The sequence below is a fragment of the Mustela nivalis genome (assembly GCF_964662115.1).
Source record: "Mustela nivalis genome assembly, chromosome: 6".
In the NCBI taxonomy this organism is placed as follows: Eukaryota; Metazoa; Chordata; class Mammalia; order Carnivora; family Mustelidae; genus Mustela; species Mustela nivalis.
Genome location: NC_139025.1, coordinates 143,986,154 through 144,008,040, shown reverse-complemented (window position 1 = coordinate 144,008,040; position 21,887 = coordinate 143,986,154). Strand labels below are relative to the sequence as shown.

General features: G+C 42.4%; 1 long non-coding RNA gene across 1 annotated transcript in view; it reads right to left on the bottom strand.

Moving 5' to 3' along the window:
• LOC309867667 overlaps window positions 1–21,887 on the bottom strand; it is a 720,752-nt gene that overhangs the window by 218,527 nt on the left and 480,338 nt on the right. The gene's annotated exons all lie outside the window — the stretch shown is intronic.

Sequence of the window (21,887 nt, the reverse complement as noted above, 5' to 3'; positions counted from 1 at the left end):
ATTTGAGGGGGTCAACATCCGATCTTAGTCATTCCTCCCGTCTTTGACCTTTGACATCTTTAAACTCAAAATATTCATTACCTTCCAAATATTAATTACTCTAACACCACCATTGCAACATCTTCACCCATACATTTGACACACTTGTCTGTTAAAATACGGCACAATCACCCAGGCTTCAGTGTTCTGATAAACAATAGATCAGAAAGGTTTCATCCATCCCTCTGCCTTGGCCAGGAGTGCGTGGCACTCATTCCATTGATGACGATACACGTGATCAGGCGTTTCTTGCTCCTCTCTCCCTCCCACAATAATGCAATAAGTCACAATGATGGTAATTGGGCCATAAAGTCACTTGCGCTCTGAAATAAAATAAATCCACAGAGATGTGAAGGGCTTGCAAATCCTACTGGGTATTAACTAAATAAGGATTACACGAAAGGGAAAGGCATATTGCTATTTCATGCATAAAGGATGCAGATGCATAAAGGGTGAAGATGTTGGGACCACCAGCTACGGTCAGTTCTAACAGCAGGTGAGCAGCTTCTGCTCTCGCCCTCCCCTCGCAAGCCCCTGTTTCCTCCTCCCAAACCAGAGTCTCTGTACCAGCATGAATTCCTGATCATCTCTGAAAGATGATATATAAAAAGGAAAGGATTAACATGAAATTGCTTTGTATATGAATTGGCTGATATACGTGAAATTGTTTGCAAAGCATTTCAACTCCGTTGGAAGAATTGTGTCACAGAAAAGAACTGGTTTCTGGCACTTCTCTATACTGTGTTAACCAGGGAAAGATTCTGAAGAGAGTTCATACAGGTAATCAGACTTAAAAAGGTCAATGACACATAGATTGAAAACGAAAAGTAAGACTGCGTAGCTCAAGTTCAAATTCTGCAATTAGGAATTCTGTAATACTCCTGTAAAATTTAATGATATATATTTTAAAAAATAATTGAAAGGGATCAAAACACTGAAATACATAGGCAAGAACTCCTTCTCTTCTCCAGGCAGCCAATGAAAAAGTCAGCAGCTAAAGTGAGTGTGTATTTTAAAAACAGTGGCTTGCTCTGCTACCCAGAGGAAGCAGGAAGTAGAGCAGTAACAGTTACAAGGATGGACACAGTCTTCCATTGTCCCAAATCTGCATTTGTATGGTGCTAATCCCAAAGAAACCTTAGAGTCTTTGTGCTTATGAGCTCTCACGTGCTCGTAGCTCACAGAACATGCAACACTGGGAGAGAATTATATGGTCACAAAAGAAACAGACTGGGAAATCAAATTGTTATCCAAACCCTGGCCCAACAAAAATGAGATGGCTATGTCCATTTAGAATCAAGGGTTTAGCAACCAAGTGCTACTTTGTTTAAACAAATGTTTCCGACCAAGAACAGTAAAAATACTTCAGCCTTTAAAAACAGGTGGCTGATTCTCCTTGTGAAAGGAGGGGAGGAAAGGGAAGAAAACAACTGGAAAACAAAAACCAAAAAACTTTCCCATCTGCTTGGCAACCTCCTACTCGATGCTATGATTATGGTTCTACATCATTAAGTTTTACAAGTAATGTTGTCTGGGAGGATAATTATAGAACCAGCATTATACTGAGACCTTTTAACTTTGAGTCATTTAAACACATCTTCCAAATAATACAACTTTGTAATATAATTAATTTTAAGATTAATATTGAGCTTTTGGTTCATAGTCTGCACAAAAGGCTCCAGGGTAGTAAGAACAATCCATTTCTGTAGTAGATTCCTTAGGCTTTGTTAAGCCAGAGAGGTTCATGCTCTTGTGAAACTGGGGATAATAGCCATATTTCATTGAGTCTTGGCCTCCTTTCCTGGTATAGTTTAATAAGAAACAAAAAAATGCTACCATTCAAACTATGATACAATGTTTTCTTTTCATTAATATTTTAATTTAAATGTATTCAAAAAGCTCTTTGGTAAGTATTTAGACAGATTTTTATCATGTTTGGCCTTAATGCATACATAAAAATAAAAGTTAAAATTTTTGGTTAACGTTTTTCCAAACCTCACATTAAGAATCTCACTACTTTTATTTACTTTCTAACTGAGAGATTTCAGTGCCCAGATTTTTCTCACAATATGTTCCTCTGAGCCACCCAGAGCTTTTGTCATGCTGCATTTAAAAATTATTATTAGACATATAGCTGTCATTCAATGTTAAATTAGTTTCAGGTGTACAACATAGTAATTTGACAATTCTATACATTACTCAGTGATCACCACAGTAAGTATATAATCACGTCACCATATAAGCTCATTATAATATCATTGGCTGTATTCCCAATGCTGTATTTTTCATCTCCAGATGAGAACAGGAAATAATTTTATTTATTTTATGACAGGAAATTTGTACCTCTTTATCCCCTTCACCTATTTCACCCATCCCCCATCCTTCCCTCCCATAACCACCAGTTTGTTCTTTGTATTTAAGAGTCTATTTCTGTTGTTGTTTTTTTTTTTTTTTGTCTGTTCACTTGTTTCTTTTTTTAGATTCCATATAGAAGTGAAATTACAGGGGCGCCTGGGTGGCTCAGTGGGTTAAGCCACTGCCTTTGGCTCAGGTCATGATCTCAGGGTCCTGGGATCCAGTCCCGCATCAGGCTCTCTGCTCAGCGGGGAGCCTGCTTCCTCCTCTCTTTCTCTGCCTGCCTCTCTGCCCACTTGTGATCTCTCTCTGTCATATAAATAAATAAAATCTTAAAAAAAAAAAAGAAGTGAAATTACAGGGGCCCCTGGGTGGCTTAGTGGGTTAAACCCTCTGCCTTTGGCACAGGTCATGATACCAGGTTCCTGGAATCAAGCCCCAAGTCGGGCTCTCTGATCGGTGGGGACCCTGCTTCACCTGCCTCTCTGCCTGCCTCTCTGCCTACTGGTGATCTCTCTCTCTCCCTTTCAAATAAATAAATAAAATCTTAAAAAGAAAAAAAAGGAAGTGAAATCATATGGTATTTTCCTTTCTCGATCTGACTTATTTCTCTTAACCTCATACCCTCTAGATCCAGCCATGTTGTCACAAATGGCAAGATCTCATTCTTTTTTATAGCTGGATATTATTCCATTATATATCTATATACACCATATCTTTACCCATTCATCTACTGATGAACACCTGGACTGCTTCCATATCCTGGCTATTATAAATAGTGGTGCAGAAAACCTAGGAGGGCATATATCTTTTTGAATCAAGTGTTTTTATTTCCTTTGGGTAAATATCAAGTACTAGAATTACTGAAGCATATGGTAAATCTATTTTTTATTTTTTGAGGAACCTCCATACTGTTTTCCACAGTTGTTGCACCAATTTACATTCCCACTAAAAATGTACAGAGGTTCCTTTTTCTCCACATCCTGGCCAACACTTGTTCTTTCTTGTCTTTTTAATACTAGCCATTCTGACAAGTATAAGGTGAAAGATCTCCCTGTGGTTTTGATTTTATTTTCCTGATGATAGTGATATTGAGCATCTTTTCACATGTCTATTGGATGTCTGTATGTATTTTTTGGAAAAATATCTATTAAGTCCTCTGCCCATTTTTCAATTGGATTATATGTTGGGTTTGGGTTTTTTGCGGTTTTGTGTGTGTGTGTCTGTGTGTGTGTGTGTGTGTGTTCTTTACATATTTTGGTTATTAATCCTTTATTATATTTATCATTCACCACTATCTTCTCCCATTCTGTAGGCTCCCTTTTGGTTTTGTTGCGGGTTTCCCTTACTGTGCAAAAGCTTTTTATTTTGTTGTAGTCTTAATAATTTATTTTTGTTCTTGTTTCCCTTGCCTAAGCAGACATATCCACAAATAATGTTGCTAAAACCAATCTCCAAGTGATTACTGCTTATTGTCTTTTAGGAGTTTTATGGTTTCAGGTCTCTCATTTATTCATTTAATTTTTTTTTTTAAGTAAGCTTTGACTGAATGTGTGACCTAAACTCACAGCCTCAAGAATAAGAGTCGCATGCTGTACAGGCTGAGCCAGGCAGGCACACCTCAGATTTCACATTTAGATCTTTGATCCGTTTTGGGTTTCTTTACGTGTATGGTAAAAGAATGTGGTCTAGTTTCATTCTTTTGCATATGGCTCTCCAGTTTTCCCAACACTGTTTTTGAGGAGACTTTCTTCTGTTACACATTCTTGCCTCCTTTGTCAAAGATTAATTAACCATATAATTGTGGATTTATTTCTGGGCTCTCTATCCTGTTTCCATTGATTTATGTGTATATTTTCTCCCAGTACCCTACTGTTTTGATTACTATAACTTTGTAGTATATCTTGAAATCCAAGAAACTGATACCTCCAGCTTTGTTCTCCTTTCTCAAGATTGTTTTGCATGCTGCACTTCTTATAAAAGTATTCTGAGGTCATCCAAATTGCCACCCCTCCATTCTGCTTCGTTTGATGCTGGTGGGGTTTCTCTTTTTTTTTTTTCCTTATCTGAGATTTTCATATAATAACCAGTTTATTTTCTTTCTTTAAATGGTCCTCAAAAGGCCTGTGGCTTGGCATGCCAAGGGATGTAGATGATCAGTTGTGCCCTAGGAGCAGTAACCACATGGCACAGGGTCAAGCTGTGGTAACTTTATAGGGACTTCCACCTGCTCAGCTCCAACTATAAGACAATTTCTGACATTGGAGATGTGAAAGAAAATGGGAGGGGAGGGGCATCTTAAAATCCATAAAATATGGCACATTGTCTCCTGTTTGTACTTTTACAATTTCTGATTTTGCAAATGGCCAAGCTGCCGCAGGGAACAAAAATGAGGTCCTAAGGTGGCAGAGACTGACCTGGCCAGCCGTGTATTGCACAGGCTATGCGTTACTGGATCAGTATGAATGGAGAAAGCAGGGGTGAGTCAGGGCAGCTGCTGCCTCTCCCTACATTGCCTTCATCAGCCACAAGGAGGGGGCCCAAAGCCAAGGAGGACATCCTGGAACTGAGACAGGGGAGGGGAAAAGAAAGCTGAACGATGCCACAGCTGCTGAACCATGACCAAAATATGGGGGAGAAGGCTGGAGGCAAACATGCATGGTACACCTTGACATTTGGAGTCCTAGGTGACATAGAAGCTTAAGGATCCAACCTTGCTCAAACTGATTTTACATGATGATTTTATCTACTAATCAACCCAGAGATGCAGAGAATGAAATAGGGCAATACTATAGAAAATGCTTGAGAGAAATCTCTCTTATGATTGAGATAACCTGATATTTCCATTGATTCATTCATTCATTCATTCATTCAACAATTATGTACTGAGTATTCTGTATCAAATCCTCTTCTGAACACAGAATAAATCAGGAAAAAAACCCCACAAATACCATTTTTATAGCACATGCATTCAAATAGAAGAGAGAGAACAGACAGTAAATAAATAAATATATAATATGTCAGCTGTTGATAAGAAGTCAAAAGTAGAGAGGGACAGAAATTATGTTGATTGTGATGGTGCTGGTGCTGGCTGTGTTTGCAGTTAGGGGAGATTACTCTGATAAGAAGACATTGGCAGATCCTTAAGTGGATTCAGAGAACAAGACGGGTACATTTAAGAAGAGGAAACAAGTGCAACCCCCCAAGGGAGGCACGCACTTGCTGTACTCTGTTAAACACTAAGAAGGCTGGTGAGCGGAGGCAGAGACAGCTGAATGAAGAAGTAGGAGATGAATTGAGAAGGAAGTTGAGTGTTAAATTTTGTAAGCCTGAATTTTGTATTGAGTGAAGTGGGGAGCCATTGGAGATCTTAGAGCAGAGAAATAACAGGGTCTGACTTTTGTCTTAAACGGATTGCTTTAGCTGCTGAGTGGAAAATAAACTAGAACAGAGAAAATATGGAATCCAGAAGACCACATAGGAGACTATTACAATAACTCATAGAAGACGGTGTTTTGGACCACAGTGGGAGTAACTGAAGTGTGGAGAACTGGTCAGATTTAGAATATATTTTGAAGATAGAATCCACAGCTTCTACCAAAGAATTAAACGTGGGCAGTGAAAGAAAGAGATGAATCAAGAATGACTATACAGTTTCCTGTTTGAGCTATTGCAAGACCAGCAGAGCTCGAGAAGAATAAGAGCTTGGTTTTGAACATGTTGGGTTTAACTCTTCTAGGTAGATCTGGAAAGCAGGCAGTGGAAAAAAGTTCAAAATCCAGGTCTGGACTTAAGGTGGAGATGTGGAGTCATCAGGAGATAGATGGTAGAAGAGGAACAGTCACCAAGGACTCAGTGTAGACAGAGGAAAAGTCTGAGGTTGGGTCCTGGAGCACATTCAGACTCAGAGATCAGGGAAATGAGAAGAAACCCCAAGTGGAGGGGCTTGTCCTCACTCAGAAGGGATTGGAGTAAGGGTTCCAGACAGGTAAACTTAGTGGGATTCTGTGGGTCTTCTTTCCTTACCGATTTGATTTTCTTTTCAAGATTTATTTGAGAGAGAGAGACCAGGAGCATACACACGCAGGGGGAAGAGACAGAAAGAGAGGGAGAGAATCTCAATCAGATTCCCTGCTGAGCATGGAGCCTGATGTGGGGCTTGATTCCATGACCTGAGCCAATATTCACACGCTTAACCACTTAGCCACCTAGACACCCACCCAATTTCTTTTTCTTTCTTTTTTTTTAAATATTTTATTCATTTATTTATTTGACACAGAGAGAAAGAGAGATCACAAGTAGGCAGAGAGGCAGGCAGAGGGAGAAGGAGAAGCAGGTTCCCTGCTGAGCAGAGAGCCTGAGACCCTGAGACCATGACCTGAGCTGAAGCCACCCAGGTGCCCCCAATTTACTTTTCTCAGTGAAGTCATCAGAATGGTCGGTCATCAGCTGTATCTGATGGAAGGTGTATCAGTTCTCACTCTGAACAAAATGGCTGTACATTAGAATCACTGGGAGAGTTTTATTTATTTATTTGACAGAGAGATCACAAGTAGGCAGAGAGGCAGGCAGAGAGAGGAGGAAGGAGGCTCCCTGCTGAGCAGAGAGACCGACTTGGGACCCGATCCCATGACCTTGGGATCATGACCTGAGCTGAAGGCAGCGGCTTAACCCACTGAGCCACCCAGGCGCCCTCACTGGGAGAATTTTAAAAGCACACTTATACCCAGACCCTAATTGGATATTAATCTAATTGGTTCTACACCAATTAGATCAGATCTTCTGGAGGTGGGAACTCCTGTGTTTTAAAGTCTTCCAGGTGACTCAAAAGTGTGGCCAGTGTTGAGAAGCCCTGGCTTAAGGTTGGAGGAAAGAAGATGTGAAATAGTCAAAATATTTTACGAAAAGAGTGGAGATTCTGTCGGTCAGAGAAACATACTTGGATTTGTGGCTGAGAATTTAATGTGAAAGGGGCACCTAGGTGGCTCAGTGGGTTAAGCCGCTGCCTTCGGCTCAGGTCACGATCTCAGGGTCCTGGGATCGAATCCCACATTGGGCTATCTGCTCAGCAGGGGGCCTGCTTCCCTTCCTCTCTCTGTGATCTCTTCCCTTCCTCTCTCCTACTGTGATCTCTCTCTGTCAAATAAATAAATAAAATCTTTAAAAAAAAAAGAATTTAATGTGAAAGCTTCCAGCATCGTTGCTTTTCTCACCAACCACATTCAGCTGCCAGGGGCAGACGAGGGTGGACAGAGGGTTGGGTTTTTACCATGGTGGGGTTGTATCAGGTATGTATGATGTATGATGGAGGTGAGAGTATGGGACAGGGATTATAGTTATGGGAGTGGACTCTGTGCCAGCTGCGGAGGCCTGTGAGAATTTGGGGGAAGGATCAAGAACCACAGAAAATGAAATAGGGGGACGCCTGGGTGGCTCAGTTGGTTAAGCAGCTGCCTTCAGCTCAGGTCATGATCCCAGCGTCCTGGGATCAAGTCCCACATCGGGCTCCTTGCTCAGCAGGGAGCCTGCTTCTCCCTCTGTCTCTGCCTGCCACTCTGTCTGCCTGTGCTCACTCTTGCTCCCTCTCTCTCTCTGACAAATAAATAAAATCTTAAAAAAAATGATTCTCTTAAAAAAAAAAGAAAATGAAATACTTAAATGGCTTCTTCTGCGTGACTTAGATAATTAATACTTCTTGAAATAATTTAGTGCAGCCAGACCCCTGCAAAACAGCACAAACAACTCTGATGAGTGCTTCAATCTACCATTTCTTCCCCGGGCTTCAATCAATTGCTTTCAACAAGTGAACATTGAGATATTTAGAGCAAAGGAAAAAAATATATATTGGAAGTTCGCTTTTTTTTTTTAAGATTTTATTTATTTATTTGACAGAGACACAATGAGATAGGGAATACAAGCAGGAGGAGTGGGAGAGAGAGAAGCAGGTTTTTCCGCTGAGAAGGGAGCCCGATGTGGGGCTGGATTCTCAGGCTCCTGTGATCATGACCTGAGCGGAAGGGCAGATGCTTAACAATTGAGCTACCCAGGATCCCCTGGAAGTTAGCTTTTTACATTCTTGGAAAATGGGATTTTGTACATTTATGTCCTTTTTCTGTCCCCTTGTGGATATTTTCCCTCTTGAAACACACCCAACCCCTGCTCCACAGTTGTCCAGTAAAATAAAGGGATCTGAGTGCCATCCCCAAAGTTCACTTGCGTTTAAAGGAGAAAAAATCCTGGGAAGCTGTTTTACACAAAAGAGTAGATTGCTCAGTTGTAGAAACTCAGGTATTATAAGAAAACGGGAGAGACATTCCATACTAGAAGGGGGACCTGCTCAGTGTTTCTAAATTCACATTGGTAGATTGTTGAACTGTTGTAGGCTGAGTGTTAAAATCACATCTTTCCCTCCGTTTTCTTACAGAGACAATGATGGTGCTTCCAAGATTGTCTGTGAAAGGCTAGGCACCTGCAAAACCACACATTTGACCTGAGCCATCACCCAAGTAGAATGTAATCTGCTCTCAGATCATAGGAGAAAAAAGAAAGAGAGAGAGAATCCCAAGAAGAAACACTCACGTTAGGATTTTCATCAAATTTAGTGCACGTCTCACCATTTATCTTCATTTGCGGTAATTTTAAATAAACACTAATGTCGAATTGCCCTGCGTTACAATGAGCAACTCAATTATCAGAAAACCACGAGTCTCCAACGTTTGTTCTAATTACTAAAGCAGAAGAGCGGACAGAGTTTAGAAAATTTTCAACAAGGCTTAAACAAGAGAGATTTTTCACTTTTTTCTAATCAGGTCAACATAGATACCACTTTCCCTACAACCTTGTAGGCAGTTGGTATTTTTCAGAGATATCATTTGGTTCTTTGTAGAAGGCTTAAAGTTGGAGGTCCATAAAAACGATAATCAACTTTTATGTGTGCCTTCTATAGGCCAGGATCTGTGCTAAATGAACAGTATCTAATTTAATCCTCCTAACAAGCCCTGTGAAGTCAATACTACTGACTATTCTCACTCCAAGGGGGGGAAAAGCAGATGCTTTGAGAGTTGAACTCAGTTTTCCAAGTTCATACAGCTCGTATATGATGGAATCAGGACTTGAGCTCAGTCTAATGCCAGGTTGGACCCTCAGTGGCAGCTACTGTAGTTTTTATGACCGTCACCTGCTTCCCTCCCCCACCCCCGCCCCCATCTCATTCCCATGTAGGGATAATCAGCCATACCTAAATGAGAGTGGCCAGGCAGGAAGGGTGGCTACTGGGTTTAATTATTTATATCCAGGGGGAAGAGCCGCCTCGGCCCATACATTCTGCTTCAGCTCTTGCCCTGCCAGGGGAGTAGCCAACCTTCAAACCATCAGTGTTAATTGCTGGTGAGGGATGAATTAGGCGGCAGGGGTCACACACAGTTTACTAGTCATGCATATTTCTTTCAGAGTACCTAAGTACCATTCCCTTGGAGATGAGAAGAAATGATGGGAGGGATGTTAAAAGGGACTCCCAGAAATATTTCTGGACCAGTCATGATCACTAGCCCTTATGATACTCTTGGAGTCATTTCACTGGTTCTTGAAATGAGTGCACTTGCCCTAGGATGGCTTAGCCCCTCCCAGTAATCAGAAATTCAAAGGATGGGTCAAAGATTACTTTATTTGCTATAATTCTGCAAGTTGAATGTATCTCTCAGCCATTTCCTGTGAATGCTATTATGGGGCAGGCACAGGGGGATGACTATGGGACAGAAACATATCAGATGAGAGGGATCCTATGCTTTTGTATGAAGGAGAAGCCCATTCTCCTTGGTGATGGGAGTTTCCCTTCTGCTCTGACTCCTGCCCAGCCGGGATCAGTGGGGAGCCTCCTCCTTTGGGCGACAGGTCTCTTTCTTTCTAAATCCTCTTTTTTTGGGCCAAAAAGCAAGACTACCCTTCTTTTCATCTTTCAGCTTTTTCATTCTGGCCAACGACACTCAAACACCCTTGCCCCCAATTTGGGTTGCTAGACTATGGCAAGAGGCCACATACTGGGTATATTACCTCAGGCCCAGTGTTTGGACTTCACTGAACCTTAACTGTAACATATAAGAAGGGTTGGGGGGGCGGATGCTGTGAGGATTCATTAAGACAATGTTAAATTTTTATCACGGAGTCAAGGAAGATCTCTTATTAGGAATGTGTTCCATCTTACCAGGATAGAGGGCAAAATAGCATTTTACTGGGACGCCTGAATGGCTCAGTGGGTTAAGCCTCTGCCTTCAGATCAGGTCATGATCTCAGGGTCCTGGGATCAAGTCCTGCATCTGGCTCTCTGCTCGGAAGCAGGGAGCCTGCTTTCCCCTCTGTCTCTCTGCCTGCCTCTCTGCCTACTTGTCATCCCTCTCTCTCTCTGTCAAATAAATATAAAAAATCTTTAAAAAATAGCATTTTACTTATTTTTTTAATAAAGTATTTTTTAAGTTATTTATTTGACAGAGAGACAGAGCAGGAATACAAGCAGGGGGAGTGGGAGAGGGAGAAGCAGGCTTCCTGCTGAGCAGGGAGCCCAATGTGGGCCTCAATCCCAAGACCCGAAGATCATGACCTGAGTGGAAGGAAGACACTTAAGGACTGAGCCACCCAGGTACCCCGCAAAACAGCATTTTTTTTTAAAGATTTTATTTATTAATTTGACAGAGATCACAAGTAGGCAGAGAAGCAGGCAGAGAGAGAGGGAGAAGCTGACTCCCCGCTGAGCAGAGAGCCCGATGCAGGGATCGATCCCAGGACCCTGGGATCATGACCTGAGCCAAAGGCAGAGGCTTAACCCACTGAGCCACCCAGGCGCCCCGCAAAACAGCCTTTTAAACAATATTTTTATTTTTATTTTATACATATATATGTAAACATAGAATTGAATGTATACATATAAATATAATTTGTAAACACATTTGATATATATTTATGTTTATCCTAGGATGCAACACTGCCCTCCTGAGCAGCACAAGAGGGTGGGTTTTTACAGAGAAACACCAAACAGCTTGACCCAACTGAAGGGCCAGCCTTGCGCTGTTGCTTAAGAGAAAGCCTTGAGTTGGGAAAGGTTTGACAAATACTGAGAAAAAACAGTCAATTAATATGTTAAAAACACTACCCAACCACAGTATGAACCATTTAGACATATGGCTTTAATTTTGACTTTAGTCTCCAAAGCCTAGGGGTCCCTGGGGAAAGGGGGCAGAGGGAGAAACAGGACCAGCTTCTCTGTGGGCCAGGTTTCTGGGGTTGCTCCCAGCCCTGCCCCCAGAGGGAATGCCCCCACCCAGGGCTTTGTTCCCAGAAGGGCCCCTCCCCCAGAAAGCCCCTTCCCAAAGTGCCATGCCCTTTGGGCCACACCCTCAGAGGTCCCATTATCAATCTCCAACCCCCACATACACCCCAACCCCCGCCAAGCACCGCCCTCAGAAGGGTTCTAAGGTGAAGTCAGTGTGCTTCTCTCTCACTGTCTAGGAATTACTCAGTTTTATTTTTGACTTTGTGTTTTTTGAGCGAAGTGGGTGGTGTAAGGACCTATTTTATATTTTTATATTTTAGCCATAGGCTTCCATTGAGGTTACACAATAACCTTGTTGTTTAACCCTTAAGCTGTCCCTGCTCCCCTTCTCCCAGGGGACTTACTTAAAAACAAGTCCCGGAACAAAGCCCAAATACAAGGGTGGCTCAGGCCAGGTGAAGACATCTGATCAGCGGAGGGTTGCATACTGTCCCCCTAGCTACCAAGGAGTATGGGTCCCGCCCTTTGTGAGTCTTTTGGGCGCCAATCCTAACCAAGGTGATAGGCTAGGTAAAATGTCTACTAAAAGGTAAGTTGTAATTCAATTGGTCACCTAGCATCACTGTGCAGCTTTCTCTGTGTGTTACAATTTCATTGGCCACCTGTGCATGGCCAGGCCCAACCGCATGGCCTTTGCCCTTAAAAGCTAGTCTGTAAAGGAGAGAGGGGTCGACTTCTCTGTAAGAGAAGCGGCCCTGGCTGGTCAGTTTGATTCTTGATGCTTGGTGCGAAATAAAGCTTTGTTTGACCTTCGCTTTGTATCAGTCTCGCTCTTTTAATCATGGACCCATTATTGGGGCATAACAGGTGTGACAGTGGAGCACGTACATAGCGGAGGGGACAGCCCACTGTGGGTATCGACCGTTCCTTGCCTCCTCATTTGCATGTACTGCTCGCCCTGCCCGGTGAGCACAGCATGGAAATGGACACCTCGTGAGAGGTGGTCAACGAGACTCGCTGACCACGTGACGTCTATGACCGAGTCAACCGGAGCTCGCCTTCCCTACAGACCAGAGCTTGCTCTGAGCACCGGCAGGAGGCGGTGGCCTCTTGTGAGCAGCCCAAAGCCCTGTCTTGTCCTTTCTCACTCATGTCACCTCCCTGTGTTAGCCAAGCCTTGGAAGTGGTGACTTAGGAGGGAAGGGAAAGAATGGCAGCCCCCGGCTCCTGATCCTGTCAAGTTCCTTACTCATCAGGAAGTTGAGGGCGGCAGGGTCGGTGGAACAGGTGTGAGTCCCCGCGTGAGGTAAAGATGGCAGAGCTGGTCTTGTGCAGGATTTCCACGGTTCTGATAAGAAGAGGGCACGTGGGTGTGCTCCAGCTGTGGAATCCCTGCGTGAATTATTTAACACTGACATTGCACCCTGCGAAGATGAATGGCAAAAATCATGACGATAATCACATTTTAAAATTTTTATTTGCTTGGAATGACATTACATGCAAATAGAAAACAGCAGCCATGCCCCTTCAGAAGACAGACCATGGAGGAAATGAGCTTTCTATTTTAGTACATTTAACAAACACTTCCTCCCTGTTTTTGCCCAAAGGGCCCTATATCTTCATTTTGCATGGGGCTTGTAAATTATGTAGCCAGCCCTGGGGACAGCTGTGTAGTGTCTCAATGACCCAGTGCGGGGAATGACAGGAGCCTCCCTCCTTGATACAGTAGTATTACACAAGCCCCTGAAGCTGAAACAGAACTTCAGGATAAAGTCTAGGGGGGAGGTCCTCAAATTTCTGAGTCATGGGCTGTCGTAAACAAAATATCAACAGCCGGATGGCTTAGGCAACATTCAATTTATTTTCTCATGGTTCTGGGCGCTGGAAGTCCAAGATCAAGGTGGCAGTAGGGTTCGATTCTTCAAACGTCTCTCCTTGGCTTGCAGATAGCTGTGTTCTCCACTCTGTCTTCAAACGATTGTCCTTCAGTCTGTTTTGTCTGTGTCCTAATCTCCTCTTCCTGTAAGCACACCAGTCCTGTTGGCTTGGTGCCCACCCCCAGTGAGCTCGTTCTCCCTTTATCACCTCTTTAAAAATCCTGTCTCTGAATACTGCCACATTCTGAGATGTTGGGTGTTAGGACGTCAACGTAGGAATCTGGGGGCATCCAACTAAGCCCATAACAATAGTCAAAACTGGATCCGAAACTGAAATTTAGACACATTTCGGGGACGCCTGGGTGGCTCAGTTGGTTAGATACATTTTAAAATGCTAAAAGTGTATATATATAATTTTTGTGGTAGGCCTGAGATGGTTGGTAGGCTGAGATGTATTTGTAACCTTTGAGGGAAACATCCTTTGGAATGATCAAAGAGAGCTTCTATGTAATTCCATACATCCACAATTAAACCCCAGAGATTTCTAATTTGGAATTTGGCTGTTTTGTGCTTGGTGGCAACCAAAACCAGCCTAGGGCTTTTCTTTTGTTTTGGCAGAAAAGTAGGAGGCAGAGGACTTGAGCATTTAGACATATTGCTGCACTTTGGTTTAATCATACTCTACTGAGTTGCCCAAAACTAATTAAGCTCTTGGCTCTGTAGAGGAGAGATGATGTTCATTACATGTCATTGGCCACAATGTTCCTTTTTAAAATTGTTGTTAACATTTGTGTTATTTTTCAGTATAAGAGACAAGCTTTATCTTAGTTTGGGCTGATGTAACAAGAGCACCATAAACTAGGTGCTTTAAAGACATACTTATTTCTCTTAGTTTTGGAAGCTGGGAAGTCTACAATAAAGACCCTGGAAGATTCCGTGTCTGTTCAAGTGCCCACTTCCTGGGTCACAGATGACCATCTTCTCCCTATAACCTCCAAGGTGGAGGAGGCGAGGGATCTCTGTGGGGTCTCTCTCATGGAGACACTAATCTCGCCCATGAGGACTCCACCCTCATGATCTAAACATTTCCCAAGGACCCCATCTCCTAGTTATGTCCCTTTAGACATTGAGTTTTCAACTTATGAATGCTGGAGGGATACACTGTCTACAGTGAGCTTCATCAAACATCTTTTATGTTCAAGGCACTGTATTTTGGCAAAATTAATCATTTCCTACACATCCTTTGAAGCAAGAGTATTTCTGCACTTTGCCTTCCTTTACAACCTTTCTCTAGAGAGGATCCTAAAAAGTTCAGAAAAGACGCAGAAGAAACCTGCTGGTTAGCTCGTTTTTCACTGTAGAGCAGAATTCATTTTGAAGCAGGTTAATCTTAGAAATCCAGACGAAGATACTTCGCTTGAAAATCATCTCAAATAATCAGTTTTGTTAGTATGAGTAATAGTAACTATAAGATCAATAGAACAACTTTTTGTTCTACTGTGGGCCTACTGTGTGCTGGGTACCTCGGAGCACATGAGTCGAACCATCTCGTGATCCTTTCAACAGCCCACTGAGGGTCACACTGTCTTCTCCTCCACGTTATGGATGAGCCTTAAGTCTGGGCCAGAAATGACACAACTTTCCCAAAGCCATATTGCTACTGAGGGGCCAGCTGGGATCTACGCCCACTCTGGTGCCAGAGCCTGTGATTGCAAACGTGGGCTGCACTAGCTGTTCAGAACAAAAGACTGTTCATGGGGGTGACACTGCAAACCCGTGAGACCCACCACCCTTTTCCCTAAGGTCATCCTGGTACAGCCTGCAGTGATGGCCCGAGTTAAGCATTCGAACTTGGTGCTGCAGAGGGCATGTTTTAGGGACAAGATTGGTGTTAAGGGGGTTTAATGAAGCCCAGAGGGAATGGAAGGAAACAGAACTTGGGGAAATATCTGGGTCCCTGGAGCAGTGATCTCCTTTTATTACTGTGCACCTCTCTTTCACAAAAATAAATAAATACATAAATACATACATACATACATACATACAAAAATATTTGTGGACATACCACCAATTTAAGCAAATTTTTGATAAATTATAGACTCTACTACTCTACTAAATTATTATGCACATTATAAATGACATGCAAAAGCTAAACAGTTAAATGGATGACATGAAATATGAATAAAACTTACAATATTTTCTTCCAGCCCCTTACTCGACTATATCTCAAACTCCCTTTGTAGAAGACTTTTTAAAGATTTGTTTATTTATTCATTGAGAGAGAGAGAGAGAGACAACACGTGTGTGCTCATGTGAGTAGGGGGATGGGGCAAAGGGAAAAGGAGAGAAGCAGACTCCTCATTGAGCACAGAGGCCTCACTAGGGCTCAATCTCATGACCCTGAGATCATGACTTGAGCCAAAATCTTGAGTCAGACATTTAATCAACTAAGACACCCAGGTTCCCCGGAGAAGACTTTTTAAGAAAGAGATAGGACACTTGGATTTATAGCAATAATTCCTAGAACTAATCTTTAAAAGTGGGAAGATAGAAATGTTTTTTTTTTAATTTTTAAAGATTTTCTTTATTTATTCATAAGAGATGGGAGGCAGAGCAGAAGCAGGTTTCCCGCAGAGTAGGAAGTCCAGAGTGGGACTTGATCCCAGGACCTGGGATCGTGACCCGAGCTGGAGATAGACGCTGGAGATACTGATAAACCAAACTTCAGGGAAAAATACTGAACTTTACTGGGAAGATGAAGCAGAACAACAGCATATGGCAGCAACATGAGTTTTAGATAGCTGTTGGTCACCCAGAAGGCTTAAGGTGGAGAGAAAAACAAAAGGCTGTAGTGATCCAAAATTGTCCAAGTTGTGTAATTTGACCCAGGAACGTCCGGGTGACATAAAGATTTGTTTATTTATTACACGGACAGCGCCATGTAGGGACAGAGCGAGGGGGAATGAGAATTCCATACAAACGTGTGAGTGGCTCTTCTCCCATATCCAGGGGGGAAGGAAGAGATTGGGTTTACTCCAGTAAGCATGGTGATGAGTTGGTGAGGTAGGTTGACTAGATGTCTGGACACCTGAAAAAGCCAGCTAAGGGGGCTTCCTGGCCATCTTGTCAGTGTCTTATTGAAAGCTTGTCATGTGCAAGACTTTCTTTTAACAGGTTGCCAGGTGAATTGATGTACAAATCAGACTACCGGCCGCCATGTGTCATTGCTCAAGTGGTCCATGACACAATGTCCCGCAACTAAGGGGATGCACTTAGCATTACAGACATCGTTCTGTCTTTGTTATTTTGAAATTTAGAAAATATCTTATTAATTTGTTCACTCCAAAGAGGCAATTTATTGCTTACTATGACAGTCTTTTGGTAGAGGACACAAAACTGCGTTCTTTGTTATGAAAATCAATGTGTTACACCAATTTTCTGAAAGATGGAAATGAAGTGCCTCCTTCCAGCTGGGTCAGGACATAAGTGTACCCTATGTATTGGTTTTTCAATAGAGTCCATTTACAGTATGTACATGTCTCTCAATACAGAAGACATTTGCTCACATTTATGTGTAGAACATTCCCGAACCTGGTCCAGGTTGCGGATGAAACCATCACTATCACTCTGACTGGCAAGGCATAACGAAGAAGAGTTTTCCTGTAAACAATATGTGGTCATGGAAGAAATCAGCACTGCAATTCGTGGCTGATTCCAAAGGCTCTAAGAGGTAGTAGATGCACAGGCAAAGTGGTGACTTTTGCAGAGGAAGCAGGCTGGGGAGAGATAGCAAAACAGAAGTTTGAGAGGGCCCTAAAATCTCCTCCTGTGGGATTATTGGCCATTGAGCTTGAGAAAGGCTATGGTGAAAACTTGAAAGAGCATCAGATCAAACCCTTGGCCACTGGAGGTTGAAACTGACATGAGCAGCACTACCTCTATTCTTGACCCAAGGCCATAGGATGACAAGCTTTGTTTTTTCAATGTGGCCTCATGTCTCTATACTGCCCTATAAAGAAATTAATACAAATAAATGCTGAGAGTGCAAAGTGTAAGCAGAGCTCCCCTTGGCCATTTCCTGTTTTGTCCAATCCGAAGTGAGTATCACTTTGGTGAGTGCATTGCAGGAAATGGCCTTAATGATCAATGGCAGACCTCCACTCCAGAGGGACATAAAAAGCAATCTGCACCTCCTTCCTGATTTGTCTGTAATGAAACTTGCTTTCCTCAGGTCCCAGCATTCGAGGCAGATAAATATGTTCCCTTTTGTTGGCTCTTACTCATACTTCAGCAAGATTTCCCATGTGCTTTCCTTGGCTGGCTGGGAAACTGGACCACAATTTATGGCATCTTAGGGGACAGGCATGTAGAATTCCAGTGGGATCCCGGAACAGAACCTAATTGGAGATTAGAAACCATTGCGGTGCGAAGCTTTTCTTTGAGATTGAAAGAGGTGCATGTTATGCAAATATTAGCAAGTGTAAGTTCACACTGTCTATTGAAAATTTATAGACGCATTATGGTCAAGAAGGCTGGAAGATAAGTAGATTTTGGGAAAGATGCAGGTAAATTCAGGGAGGTGGCAAATTACCCCAGGGAAAGTAGAATGGCGAAAGAGTATGGCCCAAACTTTTAAAAAGATTTTATTCATTTATTTGACACACAGAGAGCCAGAAAGCACAAGTGGGGGGAATGGCAGAGGGAGAAGGAGAAGCAGGCTCCCCACTGAGCAGGGAGGCAAATGTGTGGGACTCGATCCCAGGACCCTGGGATCATGACCTGAGCTGAAGGCAGACACTTAAGTGACTGAGCCACCCAGGCGCCCCCTGGCTCCAACTTCCAAAGATGGTGTATGAGATACCTTTGGTGGGAAGGAATGAAGATCAGCAACTGTCCTTGATTCTGCTTCTCAGGAAGGCATTGTGATGTGGTGCCCAGGACTTTGGAGACAGACACACGCTTGGTGCCCTCTGGCTCTGCTGCTAAAGCAACACCTTCCAGAGGGCAGCTGCAGGCACCGGGTGGCGTCACACAGGGTCAGACCCGGGAGGCACTCAGCCACGTACCCCTTCCACCATCCTGCTGGGTTTGAAAGAGCGCTATCAAAGTCCCTGCTGCCAAAGGACCATCCAGAGTGACATGTCCCATGGGGCACGCCGGCATTCCTTTACCCCTTCAGGTTATTGGCAGCAAGGCTGGAAGTTTTTTAAATTGCCTGGGAAAATGATAGCAAACGGCTCCAAAAAGGAGTTTCAAAATGCAGACTTCATACTATGTTTTGAGTACATTTCATTCATTTGGCAGGTACTGACAGGGTGCTTAAGTGCCAGGTGCTGCTGCATTAGAAACGGACTTGAGAAGTTAACAGGAGGGGGCTCCAGCCCTCAACCAGCACAAAGTGGATCAATGGACGCATGTGACAGACAGAGCACTGTGACGGGGAGTACTATGTGCTCTCATAAGAAGGGTGTGCTAGGAGCTAAGGGAACGCTGGGGGGGAGCCAGCACCAACACTCGGGGAGAGCTGTGGGAAACATGATGGATGCAGATGGCTCCAGGGGGAACCAGAGAACTGCTCAGATCCCTGCTTCTTAACAGCTCCAAGTGCCCGCCGCTTCAGAGTGGGGGCTGGGCGAGCAGGGAGCTGGGGCGGGCACAGCGATGCCTGAGTTCCGACCTGCAGGCCCTGCGCTGTTTCACCTGTCCCTTTAGGAGTACAATGACATAGGATGTCACCAACGGAGGATCTACCCCTGCATCCTGGTACTGGGAAAGCACGCGATGGCTGCGGAGCTGAAAGCAAGAGTTGGTAGTTCCAGTAATGTGTGCAGGGTTTTAAAAAACTATACACAGGGAAAATATCCGGTCTTATTTGCATGTGTTTGTATCATGCACAATTTTTAACTGCAATCCTCCTTTTACCTTCTTCCCTGTTGTTAAGACTCTCCTCTCCTCACCGCTGCCTTTGTCCCTATAATACCTGTTGACAGCCTGGTGCTCATCCATGAGCTCATTCGCCTTTATCCACGCACGCATGGGGCTCTGTCACTGTTTAACAAATATGGGCTCATTTTATCTACCTCTTGATCTAGTGCTTCCCGGTTAATAATCCCTCCTGCATAACATTCTTCTGTTTTTATCTTCATTTTTATAAAGAATGGCTGCTCACCTTTTATCAGGTGCCTTTATTTTTTATCAAATGCATTTATTGCTATGGTCTTAAGAGTTTTTTCACAGTTAATTCAGTGATGAGGTAAATCTTATTGATTTTCTGGTCTTGAGCTCCCTTTATTTTCCTGGAATGAATCCAAGTTGGTCTCAGGATATAGTCCTTTGATAGACGCCTGACTTCTGTTATTTGCTAACATTAGTTCAGTTTCTGTTAACTAATCTGTCCTAAGCCCGATTTGTTAATAGCTTCCCCGTTCCTCCCTCTAGGGTTTGGGTATTAAAATTGTGCTCAGCTTCATCAAGTGAATTGACTTATTATTTAATTGCCTATTGCCATTTAACAGTAGAATGACAGTTATCCAGCTGCAAACCTGTCTGATCTTGGAACTCATCTTCTGAATTTTCCATTCTTGAATCATTTGGATGATTTTGTTTTCCTAGGAAATCATCGTTTCTTCTAGTTTATCAAATTGATTAGTATAAAGTGCCTTGAAGTTTAGTGATTCTTTTATATTATGCATTTGCTTTTATATCTGTTCCCAATCCTTATCTGTTTTGTGACTTTCTCTCTCCCTCTCTCTGTCCCCTCCTCCCTGAAACCCCCCTTTCCCCATCCCCCTTCCCTCTCTCCCCACCTTCTCCCACACCCCATCTTCCCCATCTCTTATCCTTAATAAGACATGTGAAGTTTTTTTTTATTATTTCATTAGTCTTTCATAGAAACAACTTTGAGTTTATTTGCCCCTCATATTTTTTATTAGTTTAAAAATTTATCTTTATTATAATTACTTTCTTTCTTTTGATTGAGCTGCCCTTTTCTGATGGGTTTAAATGAGTAGTTTCTTTTATTCAAAAAAATGTTTGAAATTGAAGACATTTGACACTAATGGCTCCTTAGAGTATAACTTCTGGTGTCTTCTGTAAGTTTTGGTATGAAATAGTCTCCTTTCCATTGCTTTCAAGATTTTCTTCAGTTGTCTTGTGATTTTTTTCTTTTACTGAAGACTGTATTTCTTAACTTGTATGTAGTTTCAATTTTTTGTTACCAGGTTATCTAATTCTGATTCTACTGGATTGTGATCAAAGAACTGTTCTTTAAATCTTTAATTTGGAAGGCTTGTAAAGGTTTCCTTTGTTGCCTAGTATGCAATTAATCTTTACAAATATGGCTTTTCTTAGGTGTAAGAAAGAATTGATTTCCGAGGGAAATAAGGATGTCTATTTTTTTTAAAGATTTTATTTATTTATTTGACAGACAGAGATCACAAGTAGGCAGAGAGGCAGGCAGAGAGTGAGAGAGAGGAGGAAGCAGGCTCCCCGCGGAGCAGAGAGCCCGATGTGGGGCTCAATCCTAGGACCCTGGGATCATGACCTGAGCCGAAGGCAGAGGCTTTAACCCACTGAGCCACCCAGGCGACCGAGGATGTCTATTTTCTGTGTATCCTTGTTTTTCCCTCGTTCTAATAAATACTCCCATTTGAAAAGCTAAAATTTTACCTTGTTATTGCATTTTTAGAGTCTTTAGATATTATGTTGTTAGATGTATACCTGCTTATACCTTTTACATCTTCTTTCCAAACTCTGCCTTTAAAAATGTTCCTCTTCATCTTAGTACCTATAACTTTAGAACCAACTTGTCTGCGATGAATTTTGCCATTCCAGCTTTCTATTTTGCATTGTATCTCCTCACCTGATACATTCTCAATCCCTTTTGCATTTTAAGTATGTTTCTTGAACAGCGTGGATCTCTAACCCCCCGATAGGCGCTTTAATAGAAAAAGTCAGTCTGTACACATTTAAATTAATGATAAACAGTCATAATCTTATTCCTCCCATCTTATTTTTTTTGTTTTTATTTTCCCCATTTTTGATGTTTTTAATCAAGTTCATTCTTTTTCTACTTGATAAATATAGAAGTTCTTTGCATTTTTCGATGACAGCTTAATTGACATATAATTCGCAGGCCATACCACTCACCATCTAATGTGGACAATTTAATGGCTTTCACTATAGTTAACTATACTATATTAAACTACCTACACATTTTAATCATCCTCAAAAGAAAACTTTAGCCATCACCACCAGTCTTAGGCAACCGCTAATCTACTTTTGGTCTCTGTAGATTTAGCTATTCTGGAAATTCCATATAAATCAAATTATGCAATATGTGGTCTTCTGTGACT